This window comes from Palaemon carinicauda, chromosome 22 (assembly GCF_036898095.1).
Source record: "Palaemon carinicauda isolate YSFRI2023 chromosome 22, ASM3689809v2, whole genome shotgun sequence".
NCBI lineage: Eukaryota > Metazoa > Arthropoda > Malacostraca > Decapoda > Palaemonidae > Palaemon > Palaemon carinicauda.
The window spans coordinates 112,407,249-112,429,654 of NC_090746.1; the positions used below are offsets into that span (position 1 = coordinate 112,407,249).

Below are 22,406 nucleotides of genomic sequence, written 5' to 3' on the forward strand. Positions count from 1 at the left end.
TAAACAACTATGAAAATCATCCGAAACTGACTGCAATATTCTGGGTAATTTGCTTGTTCTGAGACTACGGGTTGGTTTACAGGGTCGAACGGTTCGTTGAACGCGGTTCGACAGACAAGTGTTTGAAGTGATGTTCGAACGTGTGAACGGGGTATTTGGTTGTCGAACGGTTCGAAGAAAGACTGTCCTCGCCTGACTTTTGTAGGTGGGGCTTCAATGGCCACAAACCCTATGCATTTGTAGTTGACTCCACCTATTCGAACCGTTTGACAAACAGGTTCGACAACTGGGTTCGAAAAACCGTTCGATCGTGTAAACCCCGCTTTAGTGGAATGTGTAGTTGTTTGGTTTGTCTGTCTGCTTCAAACTTTTTACCAAGAGTATACAATTTACCTTGGTTTGTAATCTGTGTATTCCAGTTATTATTATTATTATTATTATTATTATTATTATTATTATTATTATTATTATTATTATTATTATTAGCTAAGCTACAACACTAGTTGGAAAAATAAGATGCTATAAGCCCAAGGGCTCCAATAGGGAAAAATATCCCAGTGAGGAAAGGAAATAAGGAAATAAATAAAAGATATGAGAAAAAAATTAACAGTGAAATATTTTAAAAACAGTAACATCAAAACAGATATACCATTTATAAAATATAAAAAGACCTATGTCAGCCTCTTCATCATAAAAACATTTGCTGCATCTTTGAACTTTTGACGTTATGATTCAACTACCCGATTAGGAAGATCTCCATCTACAAAGCATCCTTCCCTGCTTTGATTTTTTTTTATTGTGATTTGACTTTTGATCATGCTACCTTGTCGGATAGAACAAGTTGGGAGGACATTGGTATGTTCTCAAACTTTTAGTTGAAAGTGAGATTGTCAAACACAACATTCGAATATAACATCAGTAATTTGCCTGAATATTCACTCAAAGATTACTCGAGTTAAGAAAAAATTTATGTTTCTTTGTAGTTAGACATTTTCTTTACTCGATTTCGTGTACGATATAAATGTCGTTGAGAATCATGATTAATAATCCAATTATATCTAAACTTTAATGAAAAGTCATAGTATCCATGAATTCTCAATGAATGGATGAATGAATGAATGATTTAAAGTTCTCTGGCATCCTGACATCGAAGTATGAATTCTCAAAATTGTCAATAAGTAGGGGTTGGATGGACTTTAGGCTTAAAACACCCTCGATTATCGTAGCTGTTGGTTCATATCCTGTATTGTCATCTGGTTTTCATTTATTCACTGAGGTAACATTAACTCTTAATTTCTTTCAGTGAATAATATATATATATATATATATATATATATATATATATATATATATATATAGATATATATATATATAGATATATATATATGTATAGATATATATATATATGTATATATATATATATATATATATATATATATATATAGATAGATAGATATATATATATATATATATATATATATATATATATGTGTGTGTATATATATATATATATATATATATATATATATATATATATATATAGTATTTTCTCCCACCTGAATATATGCGATGTGCAGAGATTGTAAAGAGAATCAACGAGGTTCCTCGAATCTTTTACCATAGATTTATTTAATCTCCAATACCTAAGCCTCGTCAATTGGAAAATTAGTATCCTCAATAAAGAATCCGGATTAAAATTCTATACGTATTAGTGAATCAATGTCACCAGTTCCTACATCATTTCTAGGGTCTAAATTTTAAGTTTTTTTTTATTCATGAAAGACGAATAAACTTAACGTTCCTACAGTTATTATTTAGATGGATTAATGTGCTCATTATTACATATTTTAGCTTGTAATTTCCTACTTTCTTAACCCAGCAGTGAATGATGCCAGCTGGTATCTAGTTGTGGTTAAGTGTTTACTAACAAGACACCCTCTGTTTCCCTCATGGCATGTGAAACACACACGATAACACTACACTTTGGAAACCCTTCCACTCAAAGTTAGCAATATTCATTTTTCCAGATGCTGAACTACTGTTATTCCATATGAAATGTGATAGAATAGAAGATAGGGAACTCATTTATAAATCTGTTAACTATTTTGTTCTTCCGATCTATGATTTCTACTAATTTTATCATTATCCTATTACATATTAGAAAGACCAAAGCAAGGAAAATAACAATTTCAAATTGGCGCTTATCTAAAAGTCGGATTTAATAGCTGTAAAAGTTATTTATTTGTGGTGGTCATGGATGTGTTAACTAAAGAGATCAGAAATTCAGAGTTGTGGGGGTTACTATATGCAGATGAAATGGTGGTTGCTGGTAAAAAAAAAAAAAAAAAAAAGATGGTTATAGAGTGGCAAGAGACTTTGGAGACGGTTGGCTTGAGAGCAGAGGCTCGAGCATAAAACTGGTGGAAAAAATTTAGATACTTGGGATCTGCTATGAGGCAAGAGGAAGGATGTGACTCTGAAGTTGAAATTGGGTTAAAGCAACTACGGGAAAAGGAGAGAGGTAGCAGGAGTGGTATGTGATAGGAAAAGGCCAATGAAGCTAAAGTTCAATATCTATAGTACAGTAATTAGACCCGTGTTAATGTTTGGATCGGAAGTATGGGCTCTAATACGATAAGAGAAGCAAAGCTTGAGATATTAGAGATGAAAATGCTGAGGTGGATCATTGGAATATCACTGCGTGAAAGATTGGGAAATTATGAAATAATAAGAATGGCAGGCATAGTAAAGATCGCAGAGGTGATAAGAGTGTCACAAATGAGATGGTATGGGCACATGTCGAGAATGGATGGTAGGGAGAGAGTGAGGAAGGCTTGGGAGGAACATATTAAGGGAGAAGATTGAGAGGGTGGCTGAGAATTAGATGGCAATATAAGGTGATGACTTGGAAAAAAGAGGCTGCATAAGGTAAACGACACCTTAATGTGAGGCACTGGTGGGAAAAATAAGAAAAATCTTCCCAACGTGAAAACACCTGTTTCCGCCCGGGATCGAACCGGGGACCTTGCGCGTGTGAAGCGCACGTGATAACCACTACACTACGGAAACTCTTCTAAATGAGATTGCCTATATACATCTTACTTATATGGATAGCTCCCTTCTTAGGTTAAGCCAGTTTTTTTTTTAGTATAAACAGATGTGTTCCCATTAGTAAATAAACACTTAGCTTCAAATTAACATAAATTAGTTGATTACCTTAGATAATCCAGTGCTGATCAAGATTCTATGGTTATATGTCCAAATGTGTCTTGCAGCTAATCATGATTTGTAGTAACTGCTGTTTAGACATTTTTTTTCATTGAGTGAACCCTGCTGGGAAGATTATCCAGTAATCATTATGACAAGTTTTGCATTGCATATTTTCAAGTATTATCAATGACCAAATCACAGATGTTATTTTCCTTTGTTATATTTGAATATATCCAGAAGTCTCCAGTTTTCTAAAAGAAATTATAGTAAGGATTCATATTCCTTTTTCACTTATACAAAACTCCCATCAGGCAAGGGAATTTACTGGGGTAAAGCTAGCTTAAACTAAGGAGACAACCAACCATGTGAGGAACAGGTACATTGACAATGTAGTTAAGAAGAGTTTCCGTAGTGTAGTGGTTATCACGTGCGCTTCACACGCGCAAGGTCCCCGGTTCGATCCCGGGCGGAAACAGGTGTTTTCACGTTAGTAAGTGAACTCTTGGCTTCAACTAATTGAAGACAATTAGTTGATTACTTCTCACTTGGCCATTCCAGTATTGATCAAGATTTGATGGCTTTAAATCTAGACATGTCTTGCACTAAAGCATGTTTTGAAGTAATTAATTTTTAGACATCTCTTCTTATTGGGTGAACCATACTGAAAGGATTATCTTGTAAATAATCATGACAAGTTATACCCTGCCTATTTTCAAGTCTTTTTAACTTAGATGTTTATTTCTGTTGTAATATTCAACTATATCCGAAATTTCTAACTTTCTCAAAAATGTGGTAAGAGTCATACCCCTATCAGTGAAGTTATTATTAAACTTTGATAGAAGAAATAGCTAAAATACATTTTGGGTTGTTTATCGTAGATATTCACATGAATCCATTTATTTTGTGTAGCTCCTTTTCACTATTATTCATACAAAACTCCTATCAGTTAAAGAATTTACTGGAACAAAGCTGGCTTAAACTAAGAAGGAAGCCAACCATATGAGGAAGATGTATATTGGCAATGCTATTTAGAAGAGTTTCCGTAGTGTAGTGGTTATCACGTGCGCTTCACACGCGCAAGGCCCCCGGTTCGATCCCGGGCGGAAACAGGTGTTTTCACATTAGTAAGTAAACACTTGGCTTCAAATAATTGGATACAATTAGTTGATTACTTCTCACTTGGCCATTCCAGTATTGATCAAGATTCAATGGTTATATATCCAGATGTCTTATAGCAAAGCATGATTTGAATTATTGAGTGAACCTTAAAGGGAAGATTATCCTCTAATCATCTTGACAAGTTTCCTTGCAAATTTTCAAGTGTTTATAATGACCAAATCACAAATGTTATTTTTCTATTTTATAATTGCATATTTCCAAAAGTTTCTAGCTTTGTAAAAGAAATTATAATAAGGTTTCAACCTTTATTATATTTTTTCATTATTTTATTTAAAAGCAAAGAAGTAAAGGAAAAAACTCCTTAACTGGAGAAATAACTAAAATATATTTGGGCTGTTGGTCTAGCAGAGATATCGACACGAATCCTATTATAGTTTGTAACTCGTTTTCACTCTTACTTGTACAAAACTCCCATCAAGCAAGAGAATAATATACAGGAATAAAGCTGGGTTAGACTATGGAGGCAGCCAACCATGTTAGGAAGATGTGTATGGGCAATGTCGTTTAGAAGAGTTTCCGTAGTGTAGTGATTATCACGTGCGCTTCACACGCGCAAGGTCCCTGGTTCGATCCCGGGCGGAAACAGGTGTTTTCACATTAGTAAGTAAACACTTGGCTTCAAATAATTGGATACAATTAGTTGATTACTTCTCACTTGGCCATTCCATTATTGATCTAGATTCAATGGTTATATATCCAGATGTCTTATAGCAAAGCATGATTTGAATTACTGTTTTTATTGAGTGAACCTTAAAGGGAAGATTATACTCTAATCATCTTCACAAGTTTCCCTGCATATTTTCAAGTGTTTATAATGACCAAATCACAAATGTTATTTTCCTATTTTATAATTGCATATTTCCAAAGTTTCCAACTTTGTAAAAGGAATTATAATAAGGTTTCAACCCTTTTTGCTTGTTTTTCATTATTGTATTTAAAAGAATTAAAGGAAAAAACTCCTTAATTGAAGAAATAACTAAAATATATTTGGATTGTTGGTCTCGCAGAGATATCGACACGAATCTTTTTATAGTTTGTAACTCGTTTTCACTCTTACTTGTACAAAACTCCCATCAAGCAAGAGAATGAAGCTGGCTTAGACTATGGAGGCAGCCAACCATGTTAGGAAGATGTGTATGGGCAATGTCATTTAGAAGAGTTTCTGTAGTGTAGTGGTTATCACGTGCGCTTCACACGCGCAAGGTCCCCGGTTCGATCCCGGGCGGAAACAGGTGTTTTCACGTTAGTAAGTGAACTCTTGGCTTCAACTAATTGAAGACAATTAGTTGATTACCTCTCACTTGGCCCTTCCAGTATTAATCAAGATTTGATGGCTTTAAATCTAGACATGTCTTGCACTAAAGCATGTTTTGAAGTAATTAATTTTTAGACATCTCTTTTTATTGGGTGAACCTTTCTGAAAGGATTATCTTGTTATTAATCATGACAAGTTATGCCTTGCCTATTTTCAAGTCTTTTTAAGGTAGTTGTTTATTTCTGTTGTGATATTTAACTATATCCGAAATTCTAACGTTCTCAAAAATGTGGTAAGGAGTCATACCCCTATCAGTGAAGTTATTATTAAACTTTGATAGAAGAAGTAGCTAAGTTACATTTTGGTTGTTTATCGTAAATATTCACATGAATCCATTTATTTTGTGTAGCTCCTATTCACTATTACTCATACAAAACTCCTATCAGGTAAAGAATTCAGTGGAACAAAGCTGGCTTAAACTAAGAAGGAAGGCAACCATATGAGGAAGATGTATATTGGCAATGCTATTTAGAAGAGTTTCCGTAGTGTAGTGGTTATCACGTGCGCTTCACACGCGCAAGGTCCCCGGTTCGATCCCGGGCGGAAACAGGTGTTTTCACATTAGTAAGTAAACACTTGGCTTCAAATAATTGGATACAATTAGTTGATTACTTCTCACTTGGCCGTTCCAGTATTGATCAAGATTCTATGGTTATATATCCAGATGTCTTGTAGCAAAGCATGATTTGAATTACTGTAACTAGTTTGTAGACATCTCTTTTTATTGAGTGAACCTTAAAGGGAAGATTATCCTCTAATCATCTTCACAAGTTTCCTTGTATATTTTCAAGGGTTTATAATGACCAACTCACATTATATTCCTTTGTTATAATTGAATATTTCCAAAAGTTTCTAACTTTGTAAAAGGAATTATAATAAGGTTTCAACCTTTATTACATTTTTTTCATTATTTTATTTAAAAGCAAATAAGTAAAGGAAAAAACTCCTTAATTGAAGAAATAACTACAATATATTTGGGCTGTTGGTCTAGCAGAGATATCGACACGAATCCTTTTATAGTTTGTAACTCGTTTTCACTTACTTGTACAAAACTCCCATCAAGCAAGAGAATAATATACAGGAATAAAGCTGGCTTAGACTATGGAGGCAGCCAACCATATGAGGAAGATGTATATTGGTAATGCTATTTAGAAGAGTTTCCGTAGTGTAGTGGTTATCACGTGCGCTTCACACGCGCAAGGTCCCCGGTTCGATCCCGGGCGGAAACAGGTGTTTTCACATTAGTAAGTAAACACTTGGCTTCAACTAATTGAAGACGATTAGTTTATTACTTCTCACTTGGCCATTCCAGTATTGATCAAGATTTGATAGCTTTAAATCTAGACATGTCTTGCACTACAGCATGTTTTGAATTAATTAATTTTTAGACATCTCTTCTTATTGGGTGAACCATACTGAAAGGATTATATTGGAATTGATCATGACAAGTTATACTTTGCCTGTTTTCAAGTCTTTTTATCTTAGATGTTTATTTCTGTTGTAATATTTAACTATATCCGGAATTTCTAACATTCTCAAAAATGTGGTAAGGAGTCATACCCCTATCAGTGAAGTTATTATTAAACTTTGATAGAAGAAATAGGTAAAATATATTTTGGATTGTTTATATTAGATATTCACATGAATCCATTGATTTTGTGTAGCTCCTTTTCACTGTTATTCATACAAAACTCCTATTAGGTAAAGAATTCACTGGAACAAAGCTGGCTTAAACTAAGAAGGAAGCCAACCATATGAGGAAGATGGGTGCTACTATAGCGTGAGGTCTACCACACTATAGCGTGAGGTCTACCTCCCGTTAGCACTATAGCGTGAGGTCTACCGCTGAATTATTCGTCCCTCATAGATAAGACACATTTCTTACATTTGTTTAAGCAATAAACACTCAATTTAAACATATTTTAGAAATGTCTTAAAATGATAATTGGAATTTTAATTACATTGAAAAAAAAATTAATAAAGGTAAAAATAAACATGTTATCATATATTTCCATATTTATTCTAGCGATACAAAACAATAAACACTTAATTTAAACATATCTTAGAAATGACTTAAATAGATAATTGGATTTCTGATTACATTAAAAAAAGAATAAAGGTAAAAATAAACATGTTATCAGTCAACTGCTAAATTATTCGTCCCTTATAGATAAAACACATTTCATACATTTGTTTAAGCAATAAACACTTCATTTAAACATATCTTAGAAATGACTTAAATAGATAATTGGATTTCTAATTACATTAAAAAAAGGAATAAAGGTAAAATTAAACATGTTATCATATATTTCCATACATTTATCCTAGCGGTACACACTTCGTACATCTTCTAAGAAAGACACAAATAGATCATTGGAATTTTTTTTCATCACCTTCCAGCAAAAATCCAGCAAAAATAAAGATGAGACTGGAACAGCTGACGACCAACACCTCACATTAATCTCTTCAGAATCATCGTTTTAGCGTCCAACCACGATCGCTCAATTGCCTGTGTGTGTGCTCCTGTCGCTGGATCCACATAATATTGCTGGTGGTTCACTGTAGAATGCTGGTACCCCATGGCATTAAGGTTGCGGAAGGTCCAAGCTTGTCGCGTGGTAGACCTCACCCTCCGCCTGGGTAGGCGACATATGGCGGTAGACCTCACGCTATAGTAGCACCGGAAGATGTATATTGGCAATGCTATTTAGAAGAGTTTCCGTAGTGTAGTGGTTATCACGTGCGCTTCACACGCGCAAGGTCCCCGGTTCGATCCCGGGCGGAAACAGGTGTTTTCACATTAGTAAGTAAACACTTGGCTTCAAATAATTATATACAATTAGTTGATTACTTCTCACTTGGCCATTCCAGTATTGATCAAGATTTGATAGCTTCAAATCTAGACATGTCTTGCACTAAAGCATGTTTTGAAGTAATTAATTTTTAGACATCTCTTCTTATTGGGTGAACCTTACTGAAAGGATTATCTTGTAATTGATCATGACAAGTTATACCTTGACTATTTTCAAGACTTTTTAACTTAGATGTTTATTTCTGTTGTAATATTTAACTATATCCGAAATTTCTAACGTTCTCAAAAGTGGGGTAAGGAGTTATACCCCTATCAGTGAAGTTATTATTAAACTTTGATTGAAGAAATAGCTAAAATAAATTTTGGTAGTTTATCGTTGATATTCACATAAATCCATTTATTTTGTGTAGCTCCTTTTCACTATTATTCATACAAAACTCCTGTCAGGTAAAGAATTCAGTGGAACAAAGCTGGCTCAAACTAAGAAGGAAGCCAACCATATGAGGAAGATGTATATTGGCAAGGCCATTTAGAAGAGTTTCCGTAGTGTAGTGGTTATCACGTGCGCTTCACATGCGCAAGGTCCCCGGTTCGATCCCGGGCGGAAACAGGTGTTTTCACATTAGTAAGTAAACACTTGGCTTCAAATAATTGGATACTCACTTGGCCATTCCAACATTGATCAAGATTCCATGGTTATATACCCAGATGTCTTATAGCAAAGCATGATTTGAATTACTGTAACTAGTTTGTAGACATCTCTTTTGATTGAGTGAACCTTAAAGGGAAGATTATCCTCTAATCATCTTCACAAGTGTCCTTGTATATTTTCAAGGGTTTATAATGACCAACTCACATATTATATTCCTTTGCTATAATTGAATATTTCCAAAAGTTTCCAACTTTGTAAATGGAATTATAATAAGGTTTCAACACTTTTTGCATTGTTTTCAATATTTTATTTAAAAGCAAAGAAGTGAAGGAAAAAACTCCTTAATTGAAGAAATAACTACAATATATTTGGGCTGTTGGTCTAGCAGAGATATCGACACGAATCCCTTTATAGTTTGTTACTCGTTTTCACTCTTACTTGTACAAAACTCCCATCAAGCAAGAGAATAATATACAGGAATAAAGCTGGCTTAGACTATGAAGGCAGCCAACCATGTTAGGAAGATATGTATGGGCAATGCTATTTAGAAGAGTTTCCGTAGTGTAGTGGTTATCACGTGCGCTTCACACGCGCAAGGTCCCCGGTTCGATCCCGGGTGGAAACAGGTGTTTTCACATTAGTGAGTGAACTCTTGGCTTCAACTAATTGAAGACAATTAGTTGATTACTTCTCACTTGGCCATTCCAGTATTGATCAAGATTTGATGGCTTTAAATCTAGACATGTCTTGCACTAAAGCATGTTTTAAAGTAATTAATTTTTAGACATCTCTTTTTATTGGGTGAACCTTACTGAAAGGATTATCTTGTAATTAATCATGACAAGTTATACCTTGCCTATATTCAAGTCTTTTTAACTTAGATGTTTATTTCTGTTGTAATATTTAACTATATCCGAAATTTCTAACGTTCTCAAAAATGTGGTAAGGAGTCATACCCCTATCAGTGGAGTTAATAAACTTTAATAGAAGAAATAGGTAAAATACATTTTGGGTTGTTTACCGTAGATATTCACATGAATCTAATTATTTTGTGTAGCTCCTTTCCACTATTATTCATACAAAACTTCTATCAGGTAAAGAATTCACTGAAGCAAAGCTGGCTTCAACTAAGAAGGAAGCCAACCATATGAGGAAGATGTATATTGGCAATGCTATTTAGAAGAGTTTCCGTAGTGTAGTGGTTATCACGTGCGCTTCACACGCGCAAGGTCCCCGGTTCGATCCCGGGCGGAAACAGGTGTTTTCACGTTAGTAAGTGAACTTTTGGCTTCAATTAGTTGATTACTTCTCACTTGGCCATTCCAGTATTGATCAAGATTTGATGGCTTTAAATCTAGACATGTCTTGTACTAAAGCATGTTTTGAAGTAATTAATTTTTAGACATCTCTTCTTATTGGGTGAACCTTACTGAGAGGATTAGCTTGTAATTAATCATGACAAGTTACACCTTGCCTGTTTTCAAGTCTTTTTAACTTGGATGTTTATTTCTGTTGAAATATTTAACTATATCCGAAATTTCTAACGTTCTCAAAAATGTGGTAAGGAGGTTATACCCCTATCAGTGGCGTTATTAAACTTTGATAGAAGAAATAGCTAAAATACATTTTGGGTTGTTTATCGTAGATATTCACAGGAATCCAATTATTTTGTTTTGCTCCTTTTCACGATTATTCATACAAAACTTTTATCAGGTAAAGAATTCACTGAAACAAAGGTGGCTTCAACTAAGAAGGAAGCCAACCATATAAGGAAGATGTATATTGGCACTGCTATTTAGAAGAGTTTCCGTAGTGTAGTGGTTATCACGTGCGCTTCACACGCGCAAGGTCCCCGGTTCGATCCCGGGCGGAAACAGGTGTTTTCACATTAGTAAGTAAACATTTGGCTTCAAATAATTGGATACAATTAGTTGATTACTTCTTATTTGGCCATTCCAGTATTGATCAAGATTCAATGGTTATATATCCAGATGTCTTGTAGCAAAGCATGATTTGAATTACTGTAACTAGTTTGTAGACATGTCTTTTTATTGAGTGAACCTTAAAGGGAAGATTATCCTCTAATCATCTTCACAAGTTTCCTTGTATATTTTCAAGGGTTTATAATGACCAACTCACATATTATATTCCTTTGTTATAATTGAATATTTCCAAAAGTTTTTTACTTTGTAAAAGGAATTATAATAAGATTTCAACCCTTTTTGCACTTTTTCATTATTTTATTTAAAAGCAAAGAAGTAAAGGAAAAATTTCCTTAATTGAAGAAATAACTAAAATATATTTGGGCTGTTGGTCTAGCAGAGATATCGACACGAATTCTTTTATAGTTTGTAACTCGTTTTCTCTCTTACTTGTACAAAACTCCCATCAAGCAAGAGAATAATATACAGGAATAAAGCTGGCTTAGACTATGGAGGCAGCCAACCATGTTAGGAAGATGTGTATGGGCAACGTCATCCAGAAGAGTTTCCGTAGTGTAGTGGTTATCACGTGCGCTTCACACGCGCAAGGTCCCCGGTTCGATCCCGGGCGGAAACAGGTGTTTTCACGTTAGTAAGTGAACTCTTGGCTTCAACTAATTGAAGACAATTAGTTGATTACTTCTCACTTGGCCATTCCAGTATTGATCAAGATTTGATGGCTTTAAATCTAGACATGTCTTGCACTAAAGCATGTTTTGAAATAATGAATTTTTAGACATCTCTTTTTATTGGGTGAACCTTACTGAAAGGATTATCTTGTTATTAATCATGACAAGTTATACCTTGTGTGTTTTCAAGTCTTTTTAACTTAGATGTTTATTTCTGTTGTAATATTTAACTATATCCGAAATTTCTAACGTTCTCAAAAATGTGGTAAAAGTCATACCCCTATCAGTGAAGTTATTATTAAACTGTGATAGAAGAAATAGTTAAAATACCTTTTTGTTGTTTATCGTAGATATTTACATTAATCCATTTATTTTGTGTAGCTCCTTTTCACTATTATTCATACAAAATTCCTATTAGGTAAAGAATTCACTGGAACAAAGCTGGCTTAAACTAAGTAGGAAGCCAACCTTATGAGGAAGATGTATATTGGCAATGTCATTTAGAAGAGTTTCCGTAGTGTAGTGGTTATCACGTGCGCTTCACACGCGCAAGGTCCCCGGTTCGATCCCGGGCGGAAACAGGTGTTTTCACATTAATAAATAAACACTTGGCTTCAAATAATTGGATACAATTAGTTGATTACTTCTCACTTGGCCATTCCAGTATTGATCAAAATTCAATGGTTATATATCCAGATGTCTTGTATCAAAGCATGATTTGAATTACTGCAACTAGTTTGTAGATATCTCTTTTTATTGAGTGAACCTTAAAGGGAAGATTATCCTCCAATCATCTTCACAAGTTTCCTTGCATATTTTCAAGTGTTAATAATGACCAACTCACATATTATATTCCTTTGTTATAATTGAATATTTCCAAAAGTTTCTTAATTTTTAAAAGGAATTATAATAAGATTTCAACTCTTTTTGCATTTTTTTTCATTATTTTATTTAAAAGCAAAAAAGTAAAGGAAAAATTTCCTTAATTGAAGAAATAACTAAAATATATTTGGGCTGTTGGTCTAGCAGAGATATCGACACGAATCCTTTTATAGTTTGTAACTCCTTTTCACTCTTACTTGTACAAAACTTTCATCAAGCATGAGAATAATATACAGAAATAAAGCTGGCTTAGACTATGGAGGCAGCCAATCATGTTAGGAAGATGTGTATGGGCAATGTCATTTAGAAGAGTTTCCGTAGTGTAGTGGTTATCACGTGCGCTTCACACGCGCAAGGTCCCCGGTTCGATCCCGGGCGGAAACAGGTGTTTTCACGTTAGTAAGTGAACTCTCGTCTTCAATTAATTGAAGACAACTAGTTGATTACCTCTCACTTGGCCATTTGATGGCTTTAAATCTAGACATGTCTTGCACTAAAGCATGTTTTGAAGTAATTAATTTTTAGACATCTCTTTTTATTGGGTGAACCTTTCTGAAAGGATTATTTTGTTATTAATCATGACAAGTTATGCCTTGCCTATTTTCAAGTTATTTTAATGTAGATGTTTATTTCTGTTGTGATATTTAACTATATCCTGAAATTTGTAACGTTCTCTAAAATGTGGTAAGGAGTCATACCCCTATCAGTGAAGTTATTATTAAACTTTGATAAAAGAAATAGCTAAAATACATTTTGGTTGTTTATCGTAAATATTCACATGAATCCATTTATTTTGTGTAGCTCCTTTTCACTATTATTCATACAAAACTCCTATCAGGTAAAGAATTCACAGGAACAAAGCTGGCTTAAACTAAGAAGGAAGCCAACCATATGAGGAAGATGTATATTGGCAATGCTATTTAGAAGAGTTTCCGTAGTGTAGTGGTTATCACGTGCGCTTCACACGCGCAAGGTCCCCGGTTCGATCCCGGGCGGAAACAGGTGTTTTCACATTAGTAAGTAAACACTTGGCTTCAAATAATTGGATACAATTAGTTGATTACTTCTCACTTGGCCATTCCAGTATAGATCAAGATTCAATGGTTATATATCCAGATGTAGCAAAGCATGATTTGAATTACTGTTTTTATTGAGTGAATTTAAAGGGAAGATTATCCTCTTATCATCTTCACAAGTTTCCTTGCATATTTTCAAGTGTTTATAATGACCAAATCACAAATGTTATTTTCCTATTTCATAATTGCATATTTCCAAAAGTTTCCAACTTTGTAAAAGGAATTAGAATAAGGTTTCAACCCCTTTTGCATTTTTTCATTATTGTATTTATAAGAAGTAAAGGAAAAAACTCCTTAATTGAAGAAATAACTAAAATATATTTGGGCTGTTGGTCTAGCAGAGATATCGACATGAATCTTTTTATAGTTTGTAACTCGTTTTCACTCTTACTTGTACCAAACTCCCATCAGGCCAGAGAATAATATACAGGAATAAAGCTGGCTTAGACTCTGGAGGCAGCCAACCATATGAGGAAGATGTGTATGGGCAATGTCATTTAGAAAAGTTTCCGTAGTGTAGTGGTTATCACGTGCGCTTCACACGCGCAAGGTCCCCGGTTCGATCCCGGGCGGAAACAGGTGTTTTCAGTTAGTAAGTGAAATCTTGGCTTCAACTGATTGAAGACAATTAGTTGATTACTTCTCACTTGGCCATTCCAGTAGTGATCAAGATTTGATGGCTTTAAATCTAGACATGTCTTGCACTAAAGCATGTTTTGAAATAATGAATTTTTAGACATCTCTTTTTATTGGGTGAACCTTACTGAGAGGATTATCTTGTAATTAATTATGACAAGTTATACCTTTCCTGTTTTCAAGTCTTTTTAACTAAGATATTCATTTCTGTTGTAATATTTAACTATATACGAAATTTCTAACGTTCTCTAAAATGTGGTAAGGAGTCATACCCCTATCAGTGAAGTTATTATTAAACTTTGATAGAAGAAATAGCTAAAATACTTTTTGGTTGTTTATCGTAAATATTCACATGAATCCATTTATTTTGTGTAGCTCCTTTTCACTATTATTCATACAAAACTCCTTTCTGGTAAAGAATTCACTGGAACAAAGCTGGCTTAAACTAAGAAGGAAGCCAACCATATGAGGAAGATGTATATTGGCAATGCTATTTAGAAGAGTTTCCGTAGTGTAGTGGTTATCACGTGCGCTTCACACGCGCAAGGTCCCCGGTTCGATCCCGGGCGGAAACAGGTGTTTTCACGTTAGTAAGTAAACACTTGGCTTCAAATAATTGGATACAATTAGTTGATTACTTCTCACTTGGCCATTCCAGTATTGATCAAGATTCAATGGTTATATATCCAGATGTCTTATAGCAAAGCATGATTTGAATTACTGTTTTTATTGAGTGAATCTTAAAGGGAAGATTATCCTCTAATCATCTTCACAAGTTTCCTTACATATTTTCAAGTGTTTATAATGACCAAATCACAATTGTTATTTTCCTATTTTATAATTGCATATTTCCAAAAGTTTCCAACTTTGTAAAAGGAATTATAATAAGGTTTCAACCCTTTTTGCATTTTTTTCATTATTGTATTCAAAAGAAGTAAAGGAAAAAACTCCTTAATTGAAGAAATAACTAAATTATATTTGGGCTGTTGGTCTAGCAGAGATATCGACACGAATCCTTTTATAGTTTGTAACTCGTTTTCACTCTTACTTGTACAAAACTCCCATCAAGCAAGAGAATAATGTACAGGAATAAAGCTGGCTTAGACTATGGAGGCAGCCAACAATGTTAGGAAGATGTGTATGGGCAACGTCATTTAGAAGAGTTTCCGTAGTGTAGTGGTTATCACGTGCGCTTCACACGCGCAAGGTCCCCGGTTCGATCCCGGGCGGAAACAGGTGTTTTCACGTTAGTAAGTGAACTCTTGGCTTCAACTAATTGAAGACAATTAGTTGATTACTTCTCACTTGGCCATTCCAGTATTGATCAAGATTTGATGGCTTTAAATCTAGACATGTCTTGCACTAAAGCATGTTTTGAAATAATGAATTTTTAGACATCTCTTTTTATTGGGTGAACCTTACTGAAAGGATTACCTTGTAATTAATCATGACAAGTTATACCTTGCGTGTTTTCAAGTCTTTTTAACTTAGATGTTTATTTCTGTTGTAATATTTAACTATATCCGAAATTTCTAACGTTCTTTCTCAAAAATGTGGTAAAAGTCATACCCCTATCAGTGAAGTTATTATTAAACTGTGATAGAAGAAATAGTTAAAATACATTTTTGTTGTTTATCGTAGATATTTACATTAATCCATTTATTTTGTGTAGCCCCTTTTCACTATTATTCATACAAAACTCCTATCAGTTAAAGAATTTACTGGAACAAAGCTGGCTTAAACTAAGAAGGAAGCCAAGCATATGAGGAAGATGTATATTGGCAATGCTATTTAGAAGAGTTTCCGTAGTGTAGTGGTTATCACGTGCGCTTCACACGCGCAAGGTCCCCGGTTCGATCCCGGGCGGAAACAGGTGTTTTCATGTTAGTAAGTAAATATTTGGCTTCAACTAATTGAGGACAATTAGTTAATTACTTCTCACTTGGCCATTCCAGTATTGATCAAGATTCAATGGTTATATGTTGAGATGTCTTGTAGCAAATCTTGATTTGAATTACTGTAACTGGTTTGTAGACATCTCTTTTTATTGAGAGAACCTTAAAGGGAAGATTATCCTCTAATCACCCTCACAAGTTTCCTTGCATATTTTCAAGTGTTTATAATGACCAACTCACATATTATATTCCTTTTGTTATAATTGAATATTTCCAAAGGTTTCCAACTTTGTAAAAGGAATTATAATAAGGTTTCAACCCTTTTTGCATTTTTTTCATTATTTTATTTGAAAGCAAAGAAGTAAAGGAAAAAACTCCTTAACTGAAAAAATAACTAAAATATATTTGGGCTGTTGGTCTAGCAGAGATATCGACACGAATCCTTTTATATTTTGTAACTCGTTTTCACTCTTACTTGTACAAAACTCCCATCAAGCAAGAGAATAATATAAAGGAATAAAGCTGGCTTAGACTATGGAGGCAGCCAACCATGTTACGAAGATGTGTATGGGCAATGTCATTTAGAAGAGTTTCCGTAGTGTAGTGGTTATCACGTGCGCTTCACACGCGCAAGGTCCCCGGTTCGATCCCGGGCGGAAACAGGTGTTTTCACGTTAGTAAGTGAACTCTTGGCTTCAACTAATGGAAGACAATTAGTTGATTACTTCTCACTTGGCCATTCCAGTATTGATCAAGATTCAATGGTTATATGTTGAGATGTCTTGTAGCAAATCATGATTTGAATTACTGTAACTGGTTTGTAGACATCTCTTTTTATTGAGAGAACCTTAAAGGGAAGATTATACTCTAATCATCTTGACAAGTTTCCTTGCATATTATCAAGTGTTTATAATGACCAAATCACAAATGTTATTTTCCTATTTTATAATTGCATATTTCCAAAAGTTTCCGACTTTGTAAAAGGAATTATAATAAGATTTCAACCCTTTTTGCATTTTTTTCATTATTTTATTTAAAAGCAAAGCAGTAAAAGAAAAAACTCCTTAATTGAAGAAATAATTGAAATATATTTGGGCTGATGGTCTTGCAGAGATATCGACACGAATCCTTTTATAGTTTGTAACTCCCTTTCACTCTTACTTGTATAAAACTCCGATCAAGCAAGAGAAAATTATACAGGAATAAAGCTGGCTTAGACTATGGAGGCAGCCAACAATGTTAGGAAGATGTGTATGGGCAACGTCATTTAGAAGAGTTTCCGTAGTGTAGTGGTTATCACGTGCGCTTCACACGCGCAAGGTCCCCGGTTCGATCCCGGGCGGAAACAGGTGTTTTCACGTTAGTAAGTGAACTCTTGGCTTCAACTAATTGAAGACAATTAGTTGATTACTTCTCACTTGGCCATTCCAGTATTGATCAAGATTTGATGGCTTTAAATCTAGACATGTCTTGCACTAAAGCATGTTTTGAAGTAATTAATTTTTAGACATCTCTTCTTATTGGGTGAACCATACTGAAAGGATTATATTAGAATTGATCCTGACAAGTTATACTTTGCCTGTTTTCAAGTATTTTTATCTTAGATGTTTATTTCTGTTGTAATATTTAACTATATCCGAAATTTCTAACTTTCTCAAAAATGTGGTAAGGAGTCATACCCCTATCAGTGAAGTTATTATTAAACTTTGATAGAAGAAATAGCTAAAATACATTTTGGATTGTTTATAGTAGATATTCACATGAATCCATTGATTTTGTGTAGCTCCTTTTCACTGTTATTAGTACAAAACTCCTATTAGGTAAAGAATTCACTGGAACAAAGCTGGCTTAAACTAAGTAGGAAGCCAACCTTATGAGGAAGATGTATATTGGCAATGTCATTTAGAAGAGTTTCCGTAGTGTAGTGGTTATCACGTGCGCTTCACACGCGCAAGGTCCCCGGTACGATCACGGGCGGAAACAGGTGTTTTCACATTAGTAAGTAAACACTTGGCTTCAAATAATTGGATACAATTAGTTGATTACTTCTCACTTGGCTATTCCAGTATTGATCAAGATTCAATGGTTATATATCCAGATGTCTTATAGCAAAGCATGATTTGAATTACTGTAACTAGTTTGTAGACATCTCTTTTTATTGAGTGAACCTTAAAGGGAAGATTATCCTCTAATCATCTTCACAAGATTCCTTGCATATTTTCAAGTGTTTATAATGACCAAATCACAAATGTTATTTTCCTATTTTATAATTGCATATTTCCAAAAGTTTCCAACTTTTTAAGAGGAATTATGATAAGGTTTCAACCCTTTTTGCATTTTTTTCATTATTGTATTTAAAAGAAGTAAAGGAAAAAACTCCTTATTTGAAGAAATAACTAAAATATATTTGGGCTGTTGGTCTAGCAGAGATATCGACACGAATCTTTTTATAGTTTGTAACTAGTTTTCACTCCTACTTGTACCAAACTCCCATCAGGCAAGAGAATAATATACTGGAATAAAGCTGGCTTAGACTATGGAGGCAGCCAACCATGTTAGGAAGATGTGTATGGGCAATGTCATTTAGAAGAGTTTCCGTAGTGTAGTGGTTATCACGTGCGCTTCACACGCGCAAGGTCCCCGGTTCGATCCCGGGCGGAAACAGGTGTTTTCACGTTAGTAAGTGAACTCTCGGCTTCAACTAACTGAAGACAATTAGTTGATTTCCTCTCACTTGGCGATTCCAGTATTGATCAAGATTTGATGGCTTTAAATCTAGACATGTCTTGCACTTAAGCATGTTTTGAAGTAATTAATTTTTAGACATCTTTTTTTATTGGGTGAACCTTAGTGAAAGGATTATCTTGTTATTAATCATGACAAGTTATGCCTTGCCTATTTTCAAGTCTTTTTAACGTAAATGTTTGTTTCTGTTGTGATATTTAACTATATCCGAAATTTCTAACGTTTTCAAAAATGTGGTAAGGAGTCTTACCTCTATCAGTGAAGTTATTATTAAACTTTTATAGAAGAAATAGCTAAAATACATTTTGGATTGTTTATCGTAAATATTCACATGAATCCATTTATTTTGTGTAGCTCCTTTTCACTATTATTCATACAAAACTCCTATCAGGTAAAGAATTCAGTGGAACAAAGCTGGCTTAAACTAAGAAGGAAGCCAACCATATGAGGAAAATGTATATTGGCAATGCTATTTAGAAGAGTTTCCGTAGTGTAGTGGTTATCACGTGCGCTTCACACGCGCAAGGTCCCCGGTTCGATCCCGGGCGGAAACAGGTGTTTTCACATTAGTAAGTAAACACTTGGCTTCAAATAATTGGATACAATTAGTTGATTACTTCTCACTTGGCCATTCCAGTATTGATCAAGATTCAATGGTTATATATCCAGATGTCTTATAGCAAAGCATGATTTGAATTACTGTTTTTATTGAGTGAACCTTAAAGGGAAGATTATCCTCTAATCATCTTCACAAGATTCCTTACATATTTTCAAGTGTTTATAATAACCAAATCACAAATGTTATTTTCCTATTTTATAATTACATATTTCCAAAAGTTTCCAACTTTGTAAAAGGAATTATAATAGGGTTTCAACCCTTTTTGCATTTTTTTCATTATTGTATTTAAAAGAAGTAAAAGAAAAAACTCCTTAATTGAAGAAATAACTAAAATATATTTGGGCTGTTGGTCTAGCAGAGGTATCGACATGAATCGTTTTATAGTTTGTAACTCGTTTTCAATCTTACTTGTACAAAACTCCCATCAAGCAAGAGAATAATATACAGGAATAAAGCTGGCTTAGACTATGGAGGCAGCCAACCATGTTAAGAAGATGTGTATGGTTGATGTCATTTAGAAGAGTTTCCGTAGTGTAGTGGTTATCACGTGCGCTTCACACGCGCAAGGTCCCCGGTTCGATCCCGGGCGGAAACAGGTGTTTTCGCGTTAGTAGGTAAAGAATTGGCTAATTGAAGACAATTTGTTGATTACTTCTCACTCAGACACTCCAGTATTGATCAAGATTTGTTGGTTATATATCCAGATGTCTTGTAGCGCAATGCCTGATTTGAAGTACTCTAACTATTTTGTAGACATCTCTTTTTATTGTGTGAACCTTAAAGGGAAGATTATCCTGTGATCATCTTGATAAGTTTCCTTGCATATTTTCAAGTGTTTATAATGACCAAATCAGAAATGTTATTTTCTTTGTTATATTTGAATATTTTCAGAAGTGTCCAACTTTGTAAGCGAATTATGTTAAGGATCCATACTCCTTTTTTATCAATAGTTTATTTAAAAGCAAAGGAGTAGAGGAAATAATGCTTGACTGAAGAAATAACTAAAATGTATTTGGGTTGTTGGTTCAGCACAGATATCTACATGAATCCTTATATTTTTTGTAACTCCTTTTCAGTCTTACTCATATAATACTCCCATCAGGCAAGGGAATTTACCAGGATTAAGCTGGCTTAAACCAATGAGACAGCCAACCATGTTCGGGAGATGTATATGGGCAATGTCATTTAGAAAAGTTTCCGTAGTGTAGTGGTTATCACGTGCGCTTCACACGCGCAAGGTCCCCGGTTCGATCCCGGGCGGAAACAGGTGTTTTCACGTTAGTAAGTAAACACTTAGCTTCAACTAATTGAAGACAAATAGTTGATTACTTCTTACTAATACACTCCCGTATTGATATAATGATAATCGGATTGAATTTTACAATCTTTTGGCTTACTAGATTGAAACAATATTTTTTTTTATCTCTGTTATATTATGGACCACTCTTTCTCTATTTTACCAAACTATGTTGCAGAGTCCTACAGTAAAGTTAAAATACTAAACAGGGTATTAATCCTGTACAGGCTGCAGTGGGAGGAGATAATAGAGACGTTAGGAGAAGTAAAGTCTAGAGCTAATCCCTGGTTAACTAGGCGAGAGGAGGAAGGCAAGGAATTACATCAGTGAAGATTTAACGAAGGTTTTAATCTGACTTCAAACTTATCTCATCTCTAAAGATGCAACCCACAGAGTCAGACATTAGGTTGTAGAGATACTTTTACAGTTTACTTTGAATTTTCTCTTCGAATAGTATAAATTCTCTTCAAGTACACACGTATGCATATAACACCTTATGCCGTTCAGTTGGTTATGATTTTATCCTTGGAAAAAGGCACAAAATGTATATTATTTTTTTCTGAATTTGGTAAAAATTAGGAGATAAACTTGTTAAGCTAGAGTTTAGTCAACACGAATCGATAAATACGAACAATTTTTAACCACTCAATTGAGAAAAATAGGATTACTTAACCATTTAGTCCTCTTTGAATGAGCAGGCAAGTCGGTAGCATATGTGGGCATTTTTTCAACTGAGAGGACTGCCTGTCCAGTCCAGTGGGCCAGGCCCTCTGCCAGTCCTTTGTGTGTATGGCCAGCTTTACTCATACAAAACTCCCATCAGGCAAGGGAGTTTACTGGAATGAAAATGGCTTAAACTATGAAGGCAGCCAATCATGTGAGGAAGATGTATATGGGCAATGTCACATAGAAGTGTTTCCGTAGTGTAGTGGTTATCACGTGCGCTTCACACGCGCAAGGTCCCCGGTTCGATCCCGGGCGGAAACAGGTGTTTTCACGTTAGTAAGTTAACACTTGGCTTCAAATAATCTATGATAATTAGTTGATCACTTCTCACTTGGCCATTCCAGTATTGGTCGAGATTTGATGGTTTGATACCCAGATGTGCCTTGCAGTAAAGCATTTCTTGAAGTAATTAGTGTGTAGACGATTTCTTTGTATTGAGTGGATCTTACTGGGAGGATTATCCAATAATAATCTTGACAAGTTTTATCTTTTCAAGTGTTTTCAACAACACAATCATATATGTTAATTTCCTTTGTTATATTTGATTACATCAGGAAGTGTAACTTTCTAAAAGGAATTATTATAAAGATTCATACTCCTTTCCTATTTTTTCATTAGTTTATTTAAAAGAGAAGTAAAAAAAAAGTGCCTGGATTGATTTTGCCGAGAATGGCATAAACCTATCAATCTTCATCATGTATAAGGGTTGAAAATAATTACTCAGTGAGACTAGCCTGTCCTGTCATGTTTT

The 22,406-nt window shown here is 34.5% G+C and overlaps 28 non-coding genes across 28 annotated transcripts; 27 read left to right on the forward strand and 1 right to left on the reverse strand.

Annotated features, from left to right (window-relative positions):
* Positions 1–2,996: 2,996 nt before the first annotated feature.
* TRNAV-CAC (transfer RNA valine (anticodon CAC)) lies at positions 2,997–3,069 on the reverse strand. Its single transcript has one exon. It is a non-coding gene; the product is annotated as a tRNA-Val (tRNA).
* Positions 3,070–3,612: 543 nt separating this feature from the next.
* On the forward strand, positions 3,613–3,685 carry TRNAV-CAC (transfer RNA valine (anticodon CAC)). Its single transcript has one exon. It is a non-coding gene; the product is annotated as a tRNA-Val (tRNA).
* A 561-nt stretch (positions 3,686–4,246) lies between these two features.
* Positions 4,247–4,319, forward strand: TRNAV-CAC (transfer RNA valine (anticodon CAC)). The gene has a single exon. It is a non-coding gene; the product is annotated as a tRNA-Val (tRNA).
* A 582-nt stretch (positions 4,320–4,901) lies between these two features.
* TRNAV-CAC (transfer RNA valine (anticodon CAC)) lies at positions 4,902–4,974 on the forward strand. Its single transcript has one exon. It is a non-coding gene; the product is annotated as a tRNA-Val (tRNA).
* A 573-nt stretch (positions 4,975–5,547) lies between these two features.
* On the forward strand, positions 5,548–5,620 carry TRNAV-CAC (transfer RNA valine (anticodon CAC)). Its single transcript has one exon. It is a non-coding gene; the product is annotated as a tRNA-Val (tRNA).
* A 560-nt stretch (positions 5,621–6,180) lies between these two features.
* Positions 6,181–6,253, forward strand: TRNAV-CAC (transfer RNA valine (anticodon CAC)). Its single transcript has one exon. It is a non-coding gene; the product is annotated as a tRNA-Val (tRNA).
* Positions 6,254–6,860: 607 nt separating this feature from the next.
* Positions 6,861–6,933, forward strand: TRNAV-CAC (transfer RNA valine (anticodon CAC)). The gene has a single exon. It is a non-coding gene; the product is annotated as a tRNA-Val (tRNA).
* A 1,486-nt stretch (positions 6,934–8,419) lies between these two features.
* Positions 8,420–8,492, forward strand: TRNAV-CAC (transfer RNA valine (anticodon CAC)). Its single transcript has one exon. It is a non-coding gene; the product is annotated as a tRNA-Val (tRNA).
* A 561-nt stretch (positions 8,493–9,053) lies between these two features.
* TRNAV-CAC (transfer RNA valine (anticodon CAC)) lies at positions 9,054–9,126 on the forward strand. The gene has a single exon. It is a non-coding gene; the product is annotated as a tRNA-Val (tRNA).
* A 594-nt stretch (positions 9,127–9,720) lies between these two features.
* On the forward strand, positions 9,721–9,793 carry TRNAV-CAC (transfer RNA valine (anticodon CAC)). The gene has a single exon. It is a non-coding gene; the product is annotated as a tRNA-Val (tRNA).
* Positions 9,794–10,352: 559 nt separating this feature from the next.
* TRNAV-CAC (transfer RNA valine (anticodon CAC)) lies at positions 10,353–10,425 on the forward strand. Its single transcript has one exon. It is a non-coding gene; the product is annotated as a tRNA-Val (tRNA).
* Positions 10,426–10,971: 546 nt separating this feature from the next.
* Positions 10,972–11,044, forward strand: TRNAV-CAC (transfer RNA valine (anticodon CAC)). Its single transcript has one exon. It is a non-coding gene; the product is annotated as a tRNA-Val (tRNA).
* Positions 11,045–11,654: 610 nt separating this feature from the next.
* TRNAV-CAC (transfer RNA valine (anticodon CAC)) lies at positions 11,655–11,727 on the forward strand. The gene has a single exon. It is a non-coding gene; the product is annotated as a tRNA-Val (tRNA).
* A 560-nt stretch (positions 11,728–12,287) lies between these two features.
* On the forward strand, positions 12,288–12,360 carry TRNAV-CAC (transfer RNA valine (anticodon CAC)). Its single transcript has one exon. It is a non-coding gene; the product is annotated as a tRNA-Val (tRNA).
* Positions 12,361–12,972: 612 nt separating this feature from the next.
* Positions 12,973–13,045, forward strand: TRNAV-CAC (transfer RNA valine (anticodon CAC)). Its single transcript has one exon. It is a non-coding gene; the product is annotated as a tRNA-Val (tRNA).
* A 544-nt stretch (positions 13,046–13,589) lies between these two features.
* TRNAV-CAC (transfer RNA valine (anticodon CAC)) lies at positions 13,590–13,662 on the forward strand. Its single transcript has one exon. It is a non-coding gene; the product is annotated as a tRNA-Val (tRNA).
* Positions 13,663–14,242: 580 nt separating this feature from the next.
* Positions 14,243–14,315, forward strand: TRNAV-CAC (transfer RNA valine (anticodon CAC)). The gene has a single exon. It is a non-coding gene; the product is annotated as a tRNA-Val (tRNA).
* A 560-nt stretch (positions 14,316–14,875) lies between these two features.
* Positions 14,876–14,948, forward strand: TRNAV-CAC (transfer RNA valine (anticodon CAC)). Its single transcript has one exon. It is a non-coding gene; the product is annotated as a tRNA-Val (tRNA).
* Positions 14,949–15,535: 587 nt separating this feature from the next.
* Positions 15,536–15,608, forward strand: TRNAV-CAC (transfer RNA valine (anticodon CAC)). Its single transcript has one exon. It is a non-coding gene; the product is annotated as a tRNA-Val (tRNA).
* A 564-nt stretch (positions 15,609–16,172) lies between these two features.
* On the forward strand, positions 16,173–16,245 carry TRNAV-CAC (transfer RNA valine (anticodon CAC)). The gene has a single exon. It is a non-coding gene; the product is annotated as a tRNA-Val (tRNA).
* Positions 16,246–16,857: 612 nt separating this feature from the next.
* TRNAV-CAC (transfer RNA valine (anticodon CAC)) lies at positions 16,858–16,930 on the forward strand. Its single transcript has one exon. It is a non-coding gene; the product is annotated as a tRNA-Val (tRNA).
* Positions 16,931–17,543: 613 nt separating this feature from the next.
* On the forward strand, positions 17,544–17,616 carry TRNAV-CAC (transfer RNA valine (anticodon CAC)). Its single transcript has one exon. It is a non-coding gene; the product is annotated as a tRNA-Val (tRNA).
* A 562-nt stretch (positions 17,617–18,178) lies between these two features.
* Positions 18,179–18,251, forward strand: TRNAV-CAC (transfer RNA valine (anticodon CAC)). The gene has a single exon. It is a non-coding gene; the product is annotated as a tRNA-Val (tRNA).
* A 608-nt stretch (positions 18,252–18,859) lies between these two features.
* On the forward strand, positions 18,860–18,932 carry TRNAV-CAC (transfer RNA valine (anticodon CAC)). Its single transcript has one exon. It is a non-coding gene; the product is annotated as a tRNA-Val (tRNA).
* A 562-nt stretch (positions 18,933–19,494) lies between these two features.
* Positions 19,495–19,567, forward strand: TRNAV-CAC (transfer RNA valine (anticodon CAC)). The gene has a single exon. It is a non-coding gene; the product is annotated as a tRNA-Val (tRNA).
* A 587-nt stretch (positions 19,568–20,154) lies between these two features.
* TRNAV-CAC (transfer RNA valine (anticodon CAC)) lies at positions 20,155–20,227 on the forward strand. The gene has a single exon. It is a non-coding gene; the product is annotated as a tRNA-Val (tRNA).
* Positions 20,228–20,825: 598 nt separating this feature from the next.
* On the forward strand, positions 20,826–20,898 carry TRNAV-CAC (transfer RNA valine (anticodon CAC)). Its single transcript has one exon. It is a non-coding gene; the product is annotated as a tRNA-Val (tRNA).
* Positions 20,899–21,843: 945 nt separating this feature from the next.
* On the forward strand, positions 21,844–21,916 carry TRNAV-CAC (transfer RNA valine (anticodon CAC)). Its single transcript has one exon. It is a non-coding gene; the product is annotated as a tRNA-Val (tRNA).
* Positions 21,917–22,406: the final 490 nt, after the last annotated feature.